Here is an 18706-nt window from a genome sequence, read left to right as displayed (position 1 = left end):
AAAAACATATCACTGAGGACTGAACAAGGACATATGGCTCTAACTGTAGCATTCGGGTTTTAAAAATAATAATAATTTGTACATTTGCATGCAGTTTTATAATTATATTTACAACAACTTGGTTTTAAAATATAACTAAATTTGTTATCACCAGTTTCTTAACTCTTCAGCTTCCCATTTCTTAGAAACTTAATTTTTCTTTATATCTCAAGGAATTTTCAAGAAGGGAATATGGCTGCTATAGTTTATGAGCTCTTTCATAGCTTACTGGTTTCTTCACCTTTAAGACAATATGCTTATTGAACTTTATAAATTGAAGTTACCAAAGTTTTTCCCCTCAAACTCTGCAGATATTCTGAAGCCAACATGATTTTTCTTCTTGTGTCTTAACTGGATTTTTCCTGCCTAGACACATATAGAATTTTTTCTTAACCTCATAATTTAAAAAATGTTCAGTTGTATATCATTTCTTTAGTTATTTATTCATTTACTTATTTATTTTACCAAGAAAATGATAAGGTCATTTCATCCACATACTCAGATTTTGTTTTGGAGAGAAAAGTTCTCTTCAAATATGTCTTAAATTACTGCTTTTGTTCCATTTTTTTCTGTTTTTTTTTCCTTTTTCATACATTGTCTTTCTCATTTTCATATCTTTAATTCATTCAACAAATACATCTTGGGAGATTGTGCTATATGTGGAGAACTAAGAATGACACAAATCCTGAGATCGTGTTTTTTGGGGCTTTTTTTTTTTTTTTTTTTTTTGCTGAGGAAGATTAGCCCTGAGCTAACACCTGTTGCCAATATTCATCTTTTTTTTCTTGAGGAAGATTAGCCCTGAGCTAACTCTGTGCCAGTCTTCCTCCACTTTATATATGGGATGCCACCATAGCATAGCTGATGAGTAGTATAGATCCACAGCCAGAATCCAAACCCACAAACCCATGTCCCCGAAGTGGGACATGCCAAACTTAACCACTATACCACAGGGCCAGCCCCCTAGATCATGTTTTATAGTTCTACAGGGGACAATAGATAAGAAACTGAAAAAATGCAATAGAGATTTATGATAGGAGAAGGAAAGTGCACTAAGGGAGCACAGGAGAGGGGCACATAGACCTAAACTTGAAGGATCAGGGGCAGTTTCTAAGAGAAAATGATAACCAATTCAAGGCTTGTCTGATGATGAAAATAACAGTGTTAAAATATCTAAATCAGGCCCAGAATGGAGTCACTCATGCTAGGGTCCATGTCAGCAAACCAAACTTGAGGTTCCTATGCTCAGCTCTCCCAGAAAAGGAAGGCCTAGGTCAACCAGTCAGGACTGGCCGGCTCAGCACAAGTTAACTGACCCCGCTTCCCAGACTTCACTTTGCTCCATGTAAGGGAAGTAACCCTGCCCTAACCAATTAGTAAACGTCCAGATCACTTCCCAGTTCCTGCTTGCTTTGATCTGTAAAAATCTCTCAGATTATACAGCTCTTTGGAGCTCCTTTCTATTTGCTAGATCAGATGCTGCCTGTTCATGAATTTCACTGAATAAAAGCCAACTGGATTAGTAAATTGCCTGTGGAAAATTTTCTTTTAACAATAGTTCCCAGATCCAGGAAGGAGATGAGTTGGAGGGCAGGGTCTTTCAAGTTCCTCATCATTGTTGATTTTTGCCTCTTTTTTCTTAATTTTTACTTCACGTGACTAAATATTCTGTAGCATCTGTTCTGAGAATGTTGATTTTTGTTTTTCTAGCTATTAAGATTTTAGTTTCTCTCCAATTTTTACCTTAACTCACTCAATTCCATCTTACTTCTGTATTCTTTTTTTTTTTTTAAGATTTTATTTTTTTCCTTTTTCTCCCCAAAGCCCCCCGGTACATAGTTGTATATTCTTCGTTGTGGGTCCTTCTATTTGTTGCATGTGGGACGCTGCCTCAGCGTGGTTTGATGAGTAGTGCCATGTCCGTGCCCAGGATTTGAACCAAGGAAACACTGGGCCGCCTGCAGCAGAGAGCGCAAACTTAACCACTCGGCCACGGGGCCAGCCCCTTACTTCTGTATTCTTTGCATCTCACACTATTCTCTTTTGATTTCATTCTTTTCTTTTATCATGGATATTTACAAATGGCTGCATCAGAAATTGTAATCCAAATAGTATTTTTAAATTAGAATGTGTTTTAAAATGTGTTTTAAATTAGAAGCACATTTGCTTTTGGATGAAATCATAAAAAAATTAAATTACCTAAAATGCCACCATTCAGTATTATTACTCAACTTTTTTGTAGACATCTTTGCTGTATCTAAATTCTATGTTTCTAAATCTTTATCTGCATTTATTTCTATCATGTAATTTTAATTGTTTTTATCATGAAAATCATAGTGTACCAACATTTTTATAACCTAGCATTTTTAAACAAGTATATATATGCATACATACACATATATATGTAATATATGGCATGCACACTTCCCACGTGATCAAGTATTCTCAATGTATCCTATGTACCAGAATTTTACCAGTACCCTATTATTGTTATTTAGATGGGTTCCAATATTTTGTTACTATTGATGGTGCTGTAATATTCAATCATATGGCTATATTTTTGTTTATGTCCCTGATTTTTTTTCTTTTTTAGGAAACATAAAGCAGATCCATTTGATTCTAGGGAATGCACATGTTAAGAATTTTATGTCAGATTTCAAAATTGCCTTCCAAAAGAGTTTATTCTCAACTGTAGTAGAGATATATATAATACTGGAAAAAAAAATTTTTAATGGTGCTGATTGCTGACTGACTCAATATCCTCCAACAGTGTTCTTTAGCCTTCTAACAGGAAAATCAAAAGCAATAGTTCAGAATTAGGAATTTGTATGGAGACGTGGCCAATTCACAAAGAACCTGAAAATGTTGAGCCATTCAAAATTATTAGAAAAGACACCTCTGTTGGCACGAGGAAAAACAGAATTTTTCCACCTAGGTATCAACAAATTGGATTTATCTGAAATTAAAACTAACATAAATTTTTAAATGTCATTATAAAAATTTGAGCAATTTTTAATTTAGTTCCATTCTCAAAGTATATGATATAAACTTAAACTGTTACTTGAAATAAACTTACTTCAAGAAAATATTTCCACAGGCCTAACTCTTAAATTCATTCCCTGTATTAGTGTGGTAGGCAGAATAATGCTCCCCTCACCCAAAGATGTTTGGAACCTGTAAATATATTAGCTTATTCGCCAAAAAGAATTTTGCAGATGTGATTAAGATTAAGGTCCTTGAATGAGGAGATTATTTTGGATTATCTAGGAGGCCCAACCTATCATTCCTTAAAAGCAGAAGAGAAAGGCAAAAGAAGATGTCCAAGAGATGCAAAGTGAGAAAGATCTGACTTGCCATTGTTGGCTTTGAAGATGATGAAGGAATGTGGGTGGCCTCTAGCACCTGGGAATGGCAGTCAGCTGATAGCCCACAAAAATCCAGAGACCTCAATCCTATAACTTCAAAGAAACAGATTCTCCCCATAGCCTCCACAAGGAATGTAGTCAGACTTCTGATCTACAGGACTGTAAGAAGACAAATTTGTGTTGTTTTAAGACTTGAGAGTTATGGTAATTTATTACAGCAGCAATAGAAAACTATTAAAATTAGAAATAAGCTTCATAAAAAGTGAAGATCATGTGTCTTTTTCATTGCTGTGAATAAGTGGCCAATAAAGTGACTGGTACATAGCCAGTAATCAATAAATATCTATTGAGTTAACTAATTAATTAATTAAGCACCAGACATTGTTATTACTTTGGCTTTACTCAGTAGGGTAAATTGTCTCACTAGATTTTAGGAGAGGAATAGAATACACTGATTAAATTCTGACTTCCAACTAGCTTAAAAACACAAACAAAACCCTGGGAGAAGAGTGATTTCTTATGTGATTAGCTAAATATAACTTTATATGAATGGGGAGGTTGGACCCTTCCAATGTAATGCTTGCTCTCATTTAATTTGATTAGGCAAATTATGGAACAACAGCATGAAATGCATTACTGTACTAACGTAGCCTCCAAAATGTGAATCTTATTATTAGCTGTGGCCTTGAGGCCTTTTAATGTTGAATCTGAACGAACAAGATAAAATAGTTCAAAAGAACGTTCACACACAAAAACGCATTAATTATAGTCTTTTGCAGAGGAAAGCTTAACCCTTGTGCTACAAGAAAAAAAGAAGGAAATGGCACATAGTCAATTTGTAAAAATGATAAAAGTAGTCAAACCACTTGAATGTTGCAGTAATTCCAAAAATGCTTAATTGTACGATTTGAATAGATTGCAAGTGGCCAGGTTTGTAGGGAGTCAGGGTCCAGCTCATGAAAAATCCTATGTGCTTCAGTGGACATTTTGTCACACTTTTGGTTGACCAACATCTGAGCCCCAATAATATGTTTGGGAATTTCACTCCCTTATAAGACTAGATGGAAGGCAAAGCCCACATGTGTGGTTGTGCCAAGAGCAGTATACACACCAGATTGGTCCTCTTTTTTTTTAAAGATTTTTTAATTTTTATTTTTCCTTTTTCTCCCCAAAGCCCTCCGGTGCATAGTTGTATATTTTTAGTTGTGTGTCCTTCTAATTGTGGCATGTGGGATGCCACCTCAGCGTGGCCTGACGAGCAGTGCCCTGTCCGTGCCCAGGATTCGAACTGGCGAAACCCCGGACTGCCAAAGTAGAGCGTGCAAACTTAACCACTCAGCCACGGGGCAGGCCCCAGATTGGTCCTCTTATAGGACTTTTGGTTGTAGTTCTCGCTCCACATATTCCCTATTTATATGTCTGGTTTCTCAGCCTGGTTGTTTACCCCATACATGGTGATCTTTCCTCCATAGCTGTGCCTTTCATGTCTTTTCATGTGTCTTTGCTAGGCACCCAATTACCCAAGTCAGGAAATCAGGCTTGGGAAGCAGTGATTTGTCAGTTACATCCTTCTTCCAAATTCAAAGAATCCATTTCTCTTGCTTGTCTCTAAGGTCTTTACTGACACATCTGCCATGCTAAAGCATTCAAGCTTCTCAATCTATGGACAAACTGGAGCCACTGAAGGGCCACAAGTGAGAAATAAACAAAATGTTGGAAATGTAAAATGCTACAACTCCTTTGGAGGACAGTACGGCAGTTCTCAAAAAATTAAACATACACCTATCATATGACTCCCTCCTAAGTATTGACCCAAGAAAGATGCATATGTTCACACAACACAAGCAAACAAAAACTTGCATGCAGATGTTCTTAGCAGCTTATCCATTATTGCCCCAAACTGGAAATGACACAAATGTCTATCAGCAGGTGAATGTGATACCAAGGAATGGGCTTGCTCTGCTCACTGAGATCTGAGCCAATTAATCACAATGAGTTAGAGATTGAGAAAGGAAGTTTAATTAGATTAGATTAGCTAGCAAATCAGAAGATGGGTGACTAACGTCCCCAAAACTCATCTTCAAGGATTACAGAATCTTGAGTCAGTTATATAGGGAAAATGAGCAGTAAGGAGGGGGTCCAGGATGTTGGTCTCCAGGCGTGATGGGCTCCAGGCATCACATTGTTCCCTTCCTCTGTCAGCTGTGATGGATATCTTGTAGGTGTGTTTCCCACAAGTGGTCAGCCTGTTCATGGAGAAAAACTCATAGAACAAAGTTTTAATTTATCAAGGTATAGGGAAGTACACATGTAAGCAGAGGCCATAAATCAGGAAAGAATGTGAATCTTTTTTAGAGTACATTCAGAGCAGTGAGTAGTCACACAGAGGAGGAGCTGGGGCCATTTAGTGTAACAAGATGGCCTCACCATGCTCACTTACAAATGGATAAACAATTGGTATAGCCGTACAATGGACTACTACACAGCAACGAAAAGGAATGAACTATTTATATATGTTGCAACATGGTTGGAATTTGGGTGCATTAGGCTGAGTGAAAGAAGCCAATCTCAAAAGTTTACATATTATATGCTTCCATTTATTTTACATTCTCAAAAAGATAAGAATATAACCATGGAAAACAAATACATGCTCGTTGGGGTTTAGGGTTGGGGGATGGTGGGACTACAGAGGCATAATTTGAGGGAGTCTTTTGATGTGATGGAACTGTGCTGTATCCTGTTTGTGATAATGGTTATACACATATATACATGCATTAAAATTCATAGAACTGTGCACACACACGTGTGCACTCACCAAAAAATGTCAAATTTACTGTGTAAAACATTTTAAAACAAAGGTTTTAAAAATTAGAGAAAGATATAATATTGAAAATAAAAGCCTCTTCATTAAGTGTAATCTTCTCTACAAGTAATATATCTTTAAAACTTATTGATAGAACAACATTTAAGATGAGAAAGAAAAAACCTCATGATCATCTCAATTGATGCATAAAAAGCATTTGTCAAAACTCAACAACTTTTATGATTAAAAAACACAAAGAACTAGGAATAGAAGGAAACTACCTCAATAATGAAAACCCACAGCAAACATCAGACTCATTGGTGAAAGACTGAAAGCTTTTCCTCTAAGATCAGGAATAAGGCAAGGATGCCTGCTTTTGCCACTTCTACTCAACATAGTACTAGAAATTCTAGTGAGAGCAATTAGGGAAGAAAAAGAAGTGAAAGGCATCCAAACTGGAAAGGAAGAAGTAAAATCTTCTGTTTATCTCTGTTTGCAGATGATATGATTTTATATGTAGAAAATCCTAAAGATTGCACACACACACAAAATTGTTGGAACTAATAAACAAATTCAGCAAAGTGGCAGGATACAAAGTCAACAGACAAAAATCAGTTGCATTTCTATAAACTATCAATGAACAACCTGAAAAAGAAATTGAGAAAACAATTCTATTTACAATAGCAACAGAAAGAATAAAATACTTAGGAATGAACTTAACCAAGGAGATGAAAGACTTGTACAATGAAAACTATAAAACATTGCTGAAAGAAGACATACATAAATGGAAGCACATCCCACATTCATTGATTAGAAAACAATATTGCTAAGATGTCAATATCACTCAAAGCAATCTACAGATTCAACACAATCTCTATCAACATTCCCAATGATGTTTTTTGCAAAAATAGTAAAATCTGTCCTAAAATTCATATAGAATCTTAAGGGACCCTGAATAATAAAAATAATCTTGAAAAAGAACAAAGCCAAGGAGTAACATTTCCTGATTTCAATACTTACTAAAAAGCTACAGTAATCAAAACAGTATGGCACTGGCATAAAGACAGACATGTAGATCAGTAGAATGGAATAGACAGCCCAGAAATAAACCCTCAAATATATGGTCAAATGATTTTTGACAAGGGTGCAAAAGCTTGAATGGGGAAAGGACAGTATTTTCAGCAAATTGTGCTGGGAAAACAGGATATCCACATGAAAAAGAATTAAGTTGGACCCTTACCTTACACCATATATAAAAATTAACTTGAAATAGGTCAAAGACCTAAATGTAAGAACTAAAACTATAAAACTCTTAGAACAAAACATAGGGCAAAATCTTTTGGATTTGGCAATGATTTCTTGGATATGTCTGTTGTGTCAACAGAAAGAAAACATAGACAACAAAAGAAAAAATAGAAAACAGAAAAAACGAAAGAAAACAGATAACAAAAGAAAAATAGACAAACTAGACTACATGAAAATTTAAAAAATTTGTGCATCAAGAGACATTAGCAAAAGGCAACCCACAGAATGGGAGAAAATATTTGCAAATCATATATCTGATAAAAGGTTAATATTCAGAATAAATAAAGAACTCCTAAAACTCAACAACAACAAAAGCAAACCATCATATTCAAAAATGACCAAAGGACTTGAACAGTCATTTCTCCAAAGAAGATATACAAATCACCAATAAGCACATGAAAAGATGCTCTACATCACTAATAATTAGGAAAATGCAAATCAAAACTATGATGAGATATCACCTTCCACCATTAGGATAGCTAATATTTAAAAATGAAACAAAAACAATAAAGAGAAAGTAAGAAATGTTAATTAGGAAGTGGAGAAATTGGAACATTTGCACACTGTTAATAAGAATGTAAAATGGTATAGCTGCTATGGAAAACAGTATGGTGGCTCCTCAAAAAATTGAAAATAGAGTTCCCATATGATGCAGCAATTCCACATCTGGGTATAAACACAAAATAATTGAAAGAGAGTCTCAAAGACATATTTGTACATCCATGTTCACAGCTAAAATGTGGAAGCCACTCAAGTGTCCTTTGATGGATAAATGGATAAGCAAAATGTGGTATATACATACAATGGGACATATTCAGTCTGAAAAAGGAAGAAAATTCTGACATATGCTACAACACAGATGAACCTTGAGGACACTACAGTAAGTGAAATAAGCCAGTTGTGAAAAGACAAACACTGCATGATTCCACTTACATGAAGTACTTAGAATAGTCAAAATCGTAGAGACAGAATGTACAATGCTGATTGCCAGGGCCTTGGGAGGAAGCCGGAAATGCAGAGCTATTGTTTAATGGGAGAAAAGTTTCAGTTTTACAAGATGACAAGAGTTCTGGGGATGGATGGTGGTGACGGCAGCACAACATTATGAATGTAATTAATGCCACTGAATTATATACTTAAAAATGATTAGGATGGTAAATTTTATGTCATATATATTTGACCTCAAAAAAAAATGAAAAAAATCTTGAGCAGAGTACCAGCCGCCTGTCTCAGGGGAGGATCTAAACGCTTCCGCCCATTGCATTTTGGTATTGGAATCGCCAAGGAAAATACAATGCAGACAAGCACTGAACAGAGCAATATTTGACTCACAGAGAGAAGAGACAGAGCAAGACCAGCTTCAATAGCGAGTGTCGGTCCCCCATGGCCAATGCGTCTTTTCCTGAGGCAGGGAAATTTGCCTACATGCACCCCTCTTGTGCTGCAGTAGAAGGACCTCTCCCCTCCTCACAGAAGACAGATACAGCAGTGAGGTTGGCAGTTTCCATAAGACACACACACTTTAAGCAGAGACAAAAGAGTATTCATTGATCCTGAAATAAGGAAAGATATTTCCATGCAGGATGACAAGCCCAGAACAGGCTGTGTGGGCTCTTGATATCTTGGTAAGAAAGTGTTCCAAGCTGAAGACATGTGCTTATATAGCTTAGTGGGGGCCCAAAAGTCTGCGTTCGTGAGATTGCTTTTCCCAACAAAATCAGTAAGTTTAAGTTTTTTGCCAAATTTGGGAAGCTTTCAGTTGTTATATCTTTGAGTATTTTTTCAGTCCCACTCTCTCTCTCTCTCTTTTCTCACTTTTAAGATTCCTATTATGCATATAACAGCTCTCTTGTTTTTGCCCAACAGTTCCCTGAGACTGTTCATTCTTTTTCAGTCTATTTTCTCTCTGTTGTTTAGATTGGGTAAATTCTATTGATCTATCCTCAAATTTACTGATTTTATCTGTCATCCCCACTGCACTCTTGAGCCCACCCAGTGAGGATTTTTTTTTCAGTTATTTCTCTTCTTCAGTTCTATAATTTCTACTTGGTTATATATGTGTGTGTGTGTGTGTGTATATATATATATATATATATATATATATATATATATAATATATATATATATAATGTATATATGACTTATATTTAATTTCTGAAATTTTCTACTTTTGTCATTTGTTTCTAGAGAATTTACAATTGCTAGTTGAAACATTTTTATGCTGGCAGCTTTAAAATGCCTGTCACATAATTACAGCTATGATTCAGCTCAGTGATGGCATCTGATGATTGTTTTTTCTCATTCATATTGTGATTTTTCTGGTTCTTGGTGCGGCAAATGATTTTTATTGTATACTATACGTTTTTTACATCATGAGACTCTGAATCCTATTTAACCTTTCTTCAGCAGGCAGTCTCCTGTTGAGATGTAGTCAGTCCAAGGGTGTCTTTGTTCAGCTTCTTGCTGGACCCTGACAATAACAAGCCAGCAAGAGTGGGTGCTGACTTATACTGCTTCACTGCAGACGGGCAGGTGGAAGTTGACTTTCCCCTTGGCATCACTGACACTTTCTCAGCAAAAGTGGGACATCAACTTGCACTGCCTTATTGCTTCCAAGTGGGGTGGGGGTATAAGATGAGCTCTCCACTAGGTCCCCTGTCCCCAAGAAGAGATAGTGGAAGGCTGAATCATACCACTTTGTGCCTGCACCTGGATACAGAAGCTCAGTATTCCTAAGGTCCCCACTGACATGAGGGGAAGGAAGGGGCCAAAGTGGAGTGCCAACAAGCCCTACCTCACAGGACCCTATTCTACTTTGTTGATTTTGAGAGAGGGGGAAGGTTCAGTTCCCCCCAGGCCCCATTGAATCCCATGTGGACGGTGGGAGAAGAGAAGTGCCACTTAGCCCTGCTTTATACTACCTTGTTTAGTCTCATGGCTGCTGGGTGGCTGTGGAGGTTCAAGTGGACCTTGCTGGCATTTGCATGGGGGGGGGGGGGGTTGGGGGTTGGATGAATCATAGTGGTGACTAGTCCAGCCTTGCAACACCTAGATAAGTCTCACTGCTGCTAATTGATGGTGGCACCTTGACTTACTGCCACTTGTTTCCACTGGATGGGAGATGGAATCTGGCAGGCACATAGGAGTGCTGCCTGCTTCCATGGAGTGGTGAGGTGGGTGGGTGGTGAAGACATGAGGGTCTGGAGCATCACCTTCCCACTCAGCCCCACTGAAACCACAGGGGTGGGGTGGTGGTGTCATTTTTCTGTTGTTGTTTGGTTGGAGTTCACTAAGTATTGCCAGAAAGGCTTTCTGTTAGTAGGCCACTCTTTCCCCATCCTTTGGCTGGGGGAAAGAGGCTTTCCTTGCAGCTGTGGCTGTGCCTGTTGATGATTCCCAGCTGGAAGTTTCTGCAGCAGCCTTTCTGGGATAAGGCAATAAGGAAACCCAGGGACTCACTTGCGTGTTGTTCCTCAAATCCTAGGGTCTTAAGCCGTGTGTCTTCTTTCCACCTTTCAGAGATGTCCCATGTTTTTCTTGTGTTATGTCCAGAAATTTTTAATTATAATAGGGAGGACATGGGAGAAATGCGACTGCTCAGTCTTCAAGGAACTGGAAGTCTGAATAATCATTTTTTAACTCATTAACAAATATTCATCGAGAGCCTATTATGTGCCAGGCACTCTGCTATTTTATGTTGTACTTATGTTCCTAAGTGAATAGGACTGAAGAAGGAAGGAAGGAAGGAAGGAAGAAAGGAAGGAAGGAAGGTAGGAAAGAAGGAAGGAAGGAAGAAGAGAAGGGAGAGGGCAGGGAGGGAGGAAGGACACACTATCCATCCTCCTGGTCTCAGCGAAAATGTCGTGCTTTCTCTAATGACTCAGACTAGGTTAACCCCTTCCCATTATAGGCTCTTATAGCACTTTCCACTTTATAGAACTTATGACCTTGCATATTCTTGTTCAGTGTCTGTCCCCACTTGCTGATGAGATTGCCAAGACCAGGTTATCCTTCTCACTGCAGTATTCCATCGCCTAGTGGCACAGGTAGGCATTCACCAATATTCAGTAATTAAGCTAGTGAATGTGCAAATCCCAGGTAGTTTCCCTTCTCTCTGGCTTTGTTCTTACCATTGCTTTTCATCCCTTGTAGAATTGCTGCATGGCTTCTGACCTTCCTGGTCAGTTTTTGGCTCCTTTCTCCTGGCAACAGAACCAACTCCCTGACTTTAAGCATGGTTTGCACACCTCTGGAGGGTCTTTACACACCTGGCTACCAAGCACAACTAGCCTCCTCTCCCCCAGGACTACAGTGCTGACACATCATCCCCGCCATTCTCCAGGGGCTGTCAGAAAATCAGGACACTGATTCAGGGTGGCTGAAAGGTGGGTGCCTGGCTCCACCTTAAGCGGCATTGTTCTTTACCTGCTTTGTGTAGGTCAGTTGGTCAAATGGAGGGGAAACTTTGATGTCAAAATAGAATAGATACCTGAAACAGTTAATTATCACAAGGTAAAAAAGCAAAATATAAATTTAGTTCTTCAGTTTTCCATTGTGAAGGGTCACTTCACCATATGATCCTTGGAAATTAAAACTAAGACCCTGAATTAATTATCCTTTCACTGTCTTGGGTTTTCTTTCCTTTCTTGTTCAACATTAACTGCCTTTGAAATTATTTTAAAGCAATGATCCCTATCATAATGTCTTTCAGCTGGCCCTGAAAACAATTTTCTACAGAAACCTCCCTTTTTCCTAGGAATCACGTCAACCTTCTCAACCTCATCATTTTTATGGTATTTTGTTTGTTTACCTTTAGGGGATATTAAATTTTTATGTGGCTTAACTTATCTGTGACTTAGAGCAAAGTAATGTTTTGCAACAAATAGAATGATTTAAAAGTATTTTGCTTCCTGGTGAAGGCTGTTAATATACACGAGAAATTGTGTGGCAGCAAAATGAGGTACTCTCAGAGGCACAGAGTTTATCTAGGGTTGCCCATATAAAACAGGCCTCATTTAGCATTAAATCTCATTTTATGTGGTCAGGGTTTATTTTTAAATGGGCCACTCAGGATTCATGCTGTAAGACTTTATTTTACTGAGTATCATGGGAAGGCTGTCTCTTCCACCTTCCACCCATGCCCTTACACAACAATTTCACACTTAATTTTCCCAGGTTTTTGCCAAATTAGCACTGTATACATAGTATGCAGCCAGTACATATTTATTAAATAAAAATAATGAATAATACGTGTTGGAAGTACTTTTGAAAATTATAAAATGATATATAAATGCAAGTTATTAATGTTATCAGGTGATTTGCCTGGTTTTCTTTAAACATGCTAGGAAATCATTTTCAGATGTCAAATTGCTTCACTTAAAGAATCAGGGATATCCTTAGGATCATGAAGCACAGAAGAGTTCATACTGTGAGTCATTCATAGCATTTTTTAATATAAGTGTACTTCCTGGGGCCAGCCTGGTGGCACAGAGGTTAACTTCGCACATTCCGTTTCGGCGGCCCAGGGTTTGCCAGTTCAGATCATGGATGCAGACATGGCACCGCTTGGCAAGCCATGCTGTGGTAGGCGTCCCACATATAAAGTAGAGGAAGATGGGCACAGATGTGAGCTCAGGGCCAGTCTCCCTCAGCAAAAAGAGGAGGATTGGCAGCAGATGTTAGCTCAGGGCTAATCTTCCTCAAAAATAAAAAAATATATATATAAATGTACTTCCTAGGAAGAGTATGTGAATATGTGTGTAGCTATATGAAGTCACAAACAATATGAGAGCTGTAAACACTATTCCTATTGCATATATAGAATTTAATAATTTGTTCCTAAGGACTCAAAGTCCGTTGGCACATGATGTTATATTTCAGGGGAAATCTACCTGGAGAATCTGACCCCTTTTATTTCCATCATTTCAGAGTTTATTAATTTTATTGATGTCTTGTTCAAGATTACTACTTGAATGATGTTTGAAGTAGATGTTAGTTTGATTGATCTTAAAATCATTCTCCTTTTTTCAAAATATATATATTTTTTAATTCTGGTAAAAATGTTAACACAGAGGGGCAACTTGCTGTTTAAGATACATATAATCTTACCTTAAATCCATTCATCAGTTTTGGGTTGTCCAATTCTCAATATTTCTGCAAATTTTCAGAGAGGCTTATTTTTTATATTAATTTAAGGATCATTTTACCACCCCCTGAGTGCTTTTCTTGAACTCAGCCAACTTCCTTAAGTGACACAAAAACTGAGTTAGCAGACAACTGAAATTACGAGATAGAACAATTTACATGGTAGGAATGCATGCAATTTAAAGTGGAATACCAGGTATCTCCATTCTTAAAAACACAAAAACTTCCTCTGTCATTTTCTCAACTTATGCGCTAGCCTCCTATGATGGTGCTCAGCCCTCCTCTCTCTCTTCCCTTTATTCCATTTTATTTCCCTTCCATTTCAGGGGGAAAAAATCCCTCCAGGATCTGTTTTGTACAGAGAAATTGAATTTTGTTCAGCCACGAGTGCAGAACTCATATCTGAGATTCACTTCACATGTAAGAACTCAGCTGCAGCTTTGAATGTATGACTTGCCAGAGCCCCTCTCCATTGAGTTAGGTTCTTAGACAAATACCGTCATGATCTTTTATTTACTACAAAGAGGGGGTGAGGAAAGGCAGTTTATTTTTTGAGTTACCCAGGTACACAAGCAGCTAGAGGGCAAGATATTTTTAATTTCCTGGTATTTATTTTAATAATTTTATGATCAACTTAAAATATAGTTTCTCTATATTACTAATCACTGTTCTTTGAAAAATACATAAATGATCTTACACAGAATTTTGAAGAACAGAGGATTGTAGGGGAGCAGAATTTGCTACCCCAAAATGTGTCTCTTTGGCTTATTTTTAAGGACAAAAAACTCAGGGGGAAACTTTGGCCTTCCCCCAACTGCCTAAAAGAATTTAAGACAGAAGCCCTGTTCAGGAAGGAGCTAATACCACAGATAGCAATATTATACTATGAACTAGGTGTGGTAGATGGAGAGAAACCCAGCAAGGCTCCTTTGATCAAAGTCCTCCCCATGTCCCATTGTCTCTGCAAGGCATGGCAAACATTTGTTTACCAAACATTTGCTTTTCCATCTCCAGGTGAATTGCCTTCCTCCCCTTTGCAGTCCCAAACCACTACCCCCAACATCCTCTCCTGTCTTTAGCTGAAGATAAAATTAAGGTGGTGGCTTTGGCCATTTTGGCAAGTTACTCAGTTTTCTTGGATTTCTCCCATGTATACAGGTTATTGAACTTTGCTTGATTTTCTACTATTATTCCGTCTCATGTCAATTTTCATTCTTAGGCCAGCCAGCATGGCTGGAAGTTTAGAGGAAAATTTCTTCCTCCCCTACAGGATCTTTCAATACTTCACGTGTCTCCCTCCTTCCATTTTTGCCTCCTAAAGCTTACTCTCTACCCAGAAGCTAGAGTCACTTTTTTTTTCAAGCACAAAGTGGAAGATATCACAATCCTACTCAAATCCTCCAAGAGCTGGCTTGCTATCACAAAGTATAATCTTATCTCTTTACATGGCTTTCAAAGCCCCACATGCTCTGGTTCCTGCTTCCTCACCTCTTATTACACACACTCTCTTCCGCCCCTCTGCCCGTCTCCATTCAACTTCTTGTTCTTACCAAGCTCATTTCTGTCTCAGGATCTGGGAATAAGCTCTTCCCTCTGAGGAGGGAATCCTCATCCTCAGAGAGACCGTCCCTACCACCTCAACTACAAATCCTTTTCCATTCAGTTTTTATCTCATACTGCTTTGTTTTCTTCACAGCATACATGATATACATTACATCTTATATTTGACACCTCATGAGGGAACTTTCTGGAAGTCCCATTGTTTGTTTCCTATTTCCACTCTTAAACGTACAATCTGCAGAACCAGAGACCTTGTCCCTCCTCACTACTTCTTCCCCCTGCACCCAGAATGGTGCCTTTTTAATAAATTATAACAATGTTAAAATGGGATCTGTTTGGTCTTAGTTGCAGCAGAAGCCCCAAAAGTCAAGAATAATTTAATAGGGGTGATATCCTAATGTGTGTTATACTAGCTCTTCTGCGAAGAACATGCTGAGATTCTGAAACTAGTTGTACCAGCATTGGCAGGTCACCTCTGCCTAATGTGAGGATGAGGCTAAAGGATTTTGAGAGGCAACAAGAGACCTGGGCAGAGGTCAGATTCCAGAGCTCTGGGCACAGTGGTGAGAAGCCCCATGGAGTCAGGGGGAGACGGAATAGCACTATGGCCAAATTATTTAAAATAGTACTTTTTGAATCTTTAAAAGTGACAGAAAAAAATACAATTGTGAAACGAGAATGACTAGTTCTAATTTTAAATACATGACATCTGTTTAAAGCCGAGAAGGATGTGACTTAATTGAGGTAATAGAAAATAAAGGCTCCCATAATTTAAAGAGACTTTGAATTATGACAAGCTCAGAAATATAATATCCAGACAATGGGCAATGATGTGAGATTTGGGGAGAGATGTTGGATTATCTGTGATACGTTCTTTCCTTCATGGTCTCCTCTCTAATCTATGATTGCTTCCAAATGTCAACCTGATAATATTGCTTTCCTGCTTTAGGCCTTCAAACATTTGTTGAATGATTTCTTTTCATCCTGAAGATAGCCAAAATGGTGAACGTGGCCCTACACTTTCTGCTCCCTTCCTAAACCATCCTGCCCCATCTTTTCCCACTCCCTGGCTCTCCATCCTGTAATTCATCTCTCTCAGTCCTCAAAGATAGTCTGTTTCTTTTAACTCTAGCGCATGCTCTTCCACTGTCCACAACATTCTTCTTTCCTCCTCCTTTTGTGCTCTTATCCTTCAAAGTTCCTGCTTCTTCGGTTTTCCCTGAAACTCTAAACTCGGTTAAATCCTCATTGTACGCAACCACAGCACTTAAAAATTCAAAATGCTCATCCCACTTGTCACCTATTTACATAAGGTGTTTTTTCTCCACTAGAATGTAAGCTCAACTTATTCATCAGCACTTCCCTGGTCATCCACATATGGCCTAGTCCTTAGTAGGCATTCAGCAATTATTTGTTGAATTTTCTGTTGTGGATTTATGTTCTGGAGTGACAGAATCATATATGGAACCAAACAATATGACTGACTATGTATATACAACTTCATTTATGAGTAGTAAGATTAGAATCAATGACTCAGCTAAACATAGGTTGTGCCATGTGTCAATGCCGCATAATTTAGGACAAAATAGTTAATACAATAAGAAATGTTTAATCAAGTTCTTTTTTATATGTCTATTGCTGACGTTAGCATTAAAATATCAACTTATTTTTGTCCTTTGTCTCCGGCGATATTTCAATAGCTTCTAAACAGATTTTCAGCATGACAGCAGAAAGTATTACAGGACTAAATCCAGGTTAACTGCAGGGCTTACACAGACAGACCAGGTAAATGCTCAGAGGCAACAAAAACTGCCCGTATGCTTTTCAGTCTTGTGCAAGGTTTATCATCTGGCAAAATCTTCCAAGAATTTATCCTCCGGCATTTTTCCTTTTCTGAGAAAAATCTCAAGTAAAATACGAAGCAGTAGAATGTGGACAAATAGAAATCCTCCAAAAACTAAATCACTTGTGGAATGATAAGACTTAAAGAATTTGCGCAGGCAAGGATCTAACGGAGAAAGTTGAACTCAACTGGTATATTTTCTTATGGTATCAGACACAATGAAAGTATTTAATGAAAGGAAAATTATTATAACCTTTGTGGTAGGCTGAATAATACCCCCCCAAGATTTCTGTGTCCTAGTCCCGAGAATCTGTGATTGTTACCTTATATGGCAAAAGGAACTCTGCAGATGTGATTATGTTAAGCATTTTGAGATGAGGAGGTTATCAGGGATTATCTGGGTGGGCCCAATGTAGTCACAATGGTCCTTATAAAAGGGAGGTAGGAGATCAGAGAGACAAAAGGTAATGTGATGGCTGAAGCAGAGGTCAGTGATAGAGTTTGAAGACGGAAGAAGGGGCCACAAGCCAAGGAATATAGGCAGCCAGTAGAAGCTGAAAAGGCAAAGGGATGAATGCTTCTCTCAGCCTCCAGAAGGAACCAACCCTGCTCAAGCCTTAACTTTTTAGTTCAATAAAACTGATTTCGGATTTCGACTTTCAGACTTGTCAGAGAATAAATCTGTGGTGTTTTAAACCAGTAAGTTTGTGGTGATTTGCAATAACAGCAATAGAAAACTGATACAGGCCCTCTCGTCTCAATTTAATTGATATTAAAAGTGTTTCTCAAAGTCAGAAATTATAAACATATGCAATAACGACCTTGGGTTGAGATTTGCTGGATTTTTGAAGAGTTGAAGGGAACATTTTTTTAAAGAAAAGAGATATCTTCCATTTTATCCATGATTTTAAAGGAATAATTTAGGACTATACTATTTTTACTCTACCAGCTCAACAGATTTAATACTTTCAAAATCATTTATGAACTGGCCTTTATCACATTGAATTAGAATTTTTAAATTTCATTTCAGTGCTTTCTGGGTGGTCATAGGAACACAGAAATACTGAACAATCATTAATGCCATCATAATTTTTTTGCTGTTTTTAGTGCTATGTCATATTATTCTAATCATATCAATACCCCTTAAAATGAGAAAAAGGACACTGAATATTCCAGGGCATATTTTAGTCTTTGATATCCTTTTTGAAAAATTATTTAAAATCCTTTCAAACTTTCTGAAATATCCAGCTCCCCATGAAGAATCCTAAGATGTTAATTACAAAAGTCCTGGAACTTTTTCTCATTTTTTTAAACATTAAGAATTTGTTGAAGATTTTTTACACTTGAACACATTGTTTAAAATACAATCTTTCTTCTTATGTGACAGCCTCACACAAACAAAGTATTTAAAGGAGATGAAGGTCTGTCATTGCTCTGTTTAATTAACAGAGACTTTCAGAACCAGAGGATGTTAAAAAAAGAATTCAAAAAGAAAACTTCAGTGAGATAATGATAACAGTCTCATTTCACAACAGAATTTCAACTAGGGAAAATTCTATTTACAGGTTCATCTGCTACAACTAGTCAATCTTATTCTGTATTGTGATTTTCTTTCCCCAATCATTATACAAATCAGACGGTGGAGGA

Source organism: Equus przewalskii, chromosome 3, assembly GCF_037783145.1.
Source record: "Equus przewalskii isolate Varuska chromosome 3, EquPr2, whole genome shotgun sequence".
Taxonomy (NCBI): Eukaryota; Metazoa; Chordata; class Mammalia; order Perissodactyla; family Equidae; genus Equus; species Equus przewalskii.
Note: the sequence above shows the minus strand (reverse complement) of the source record.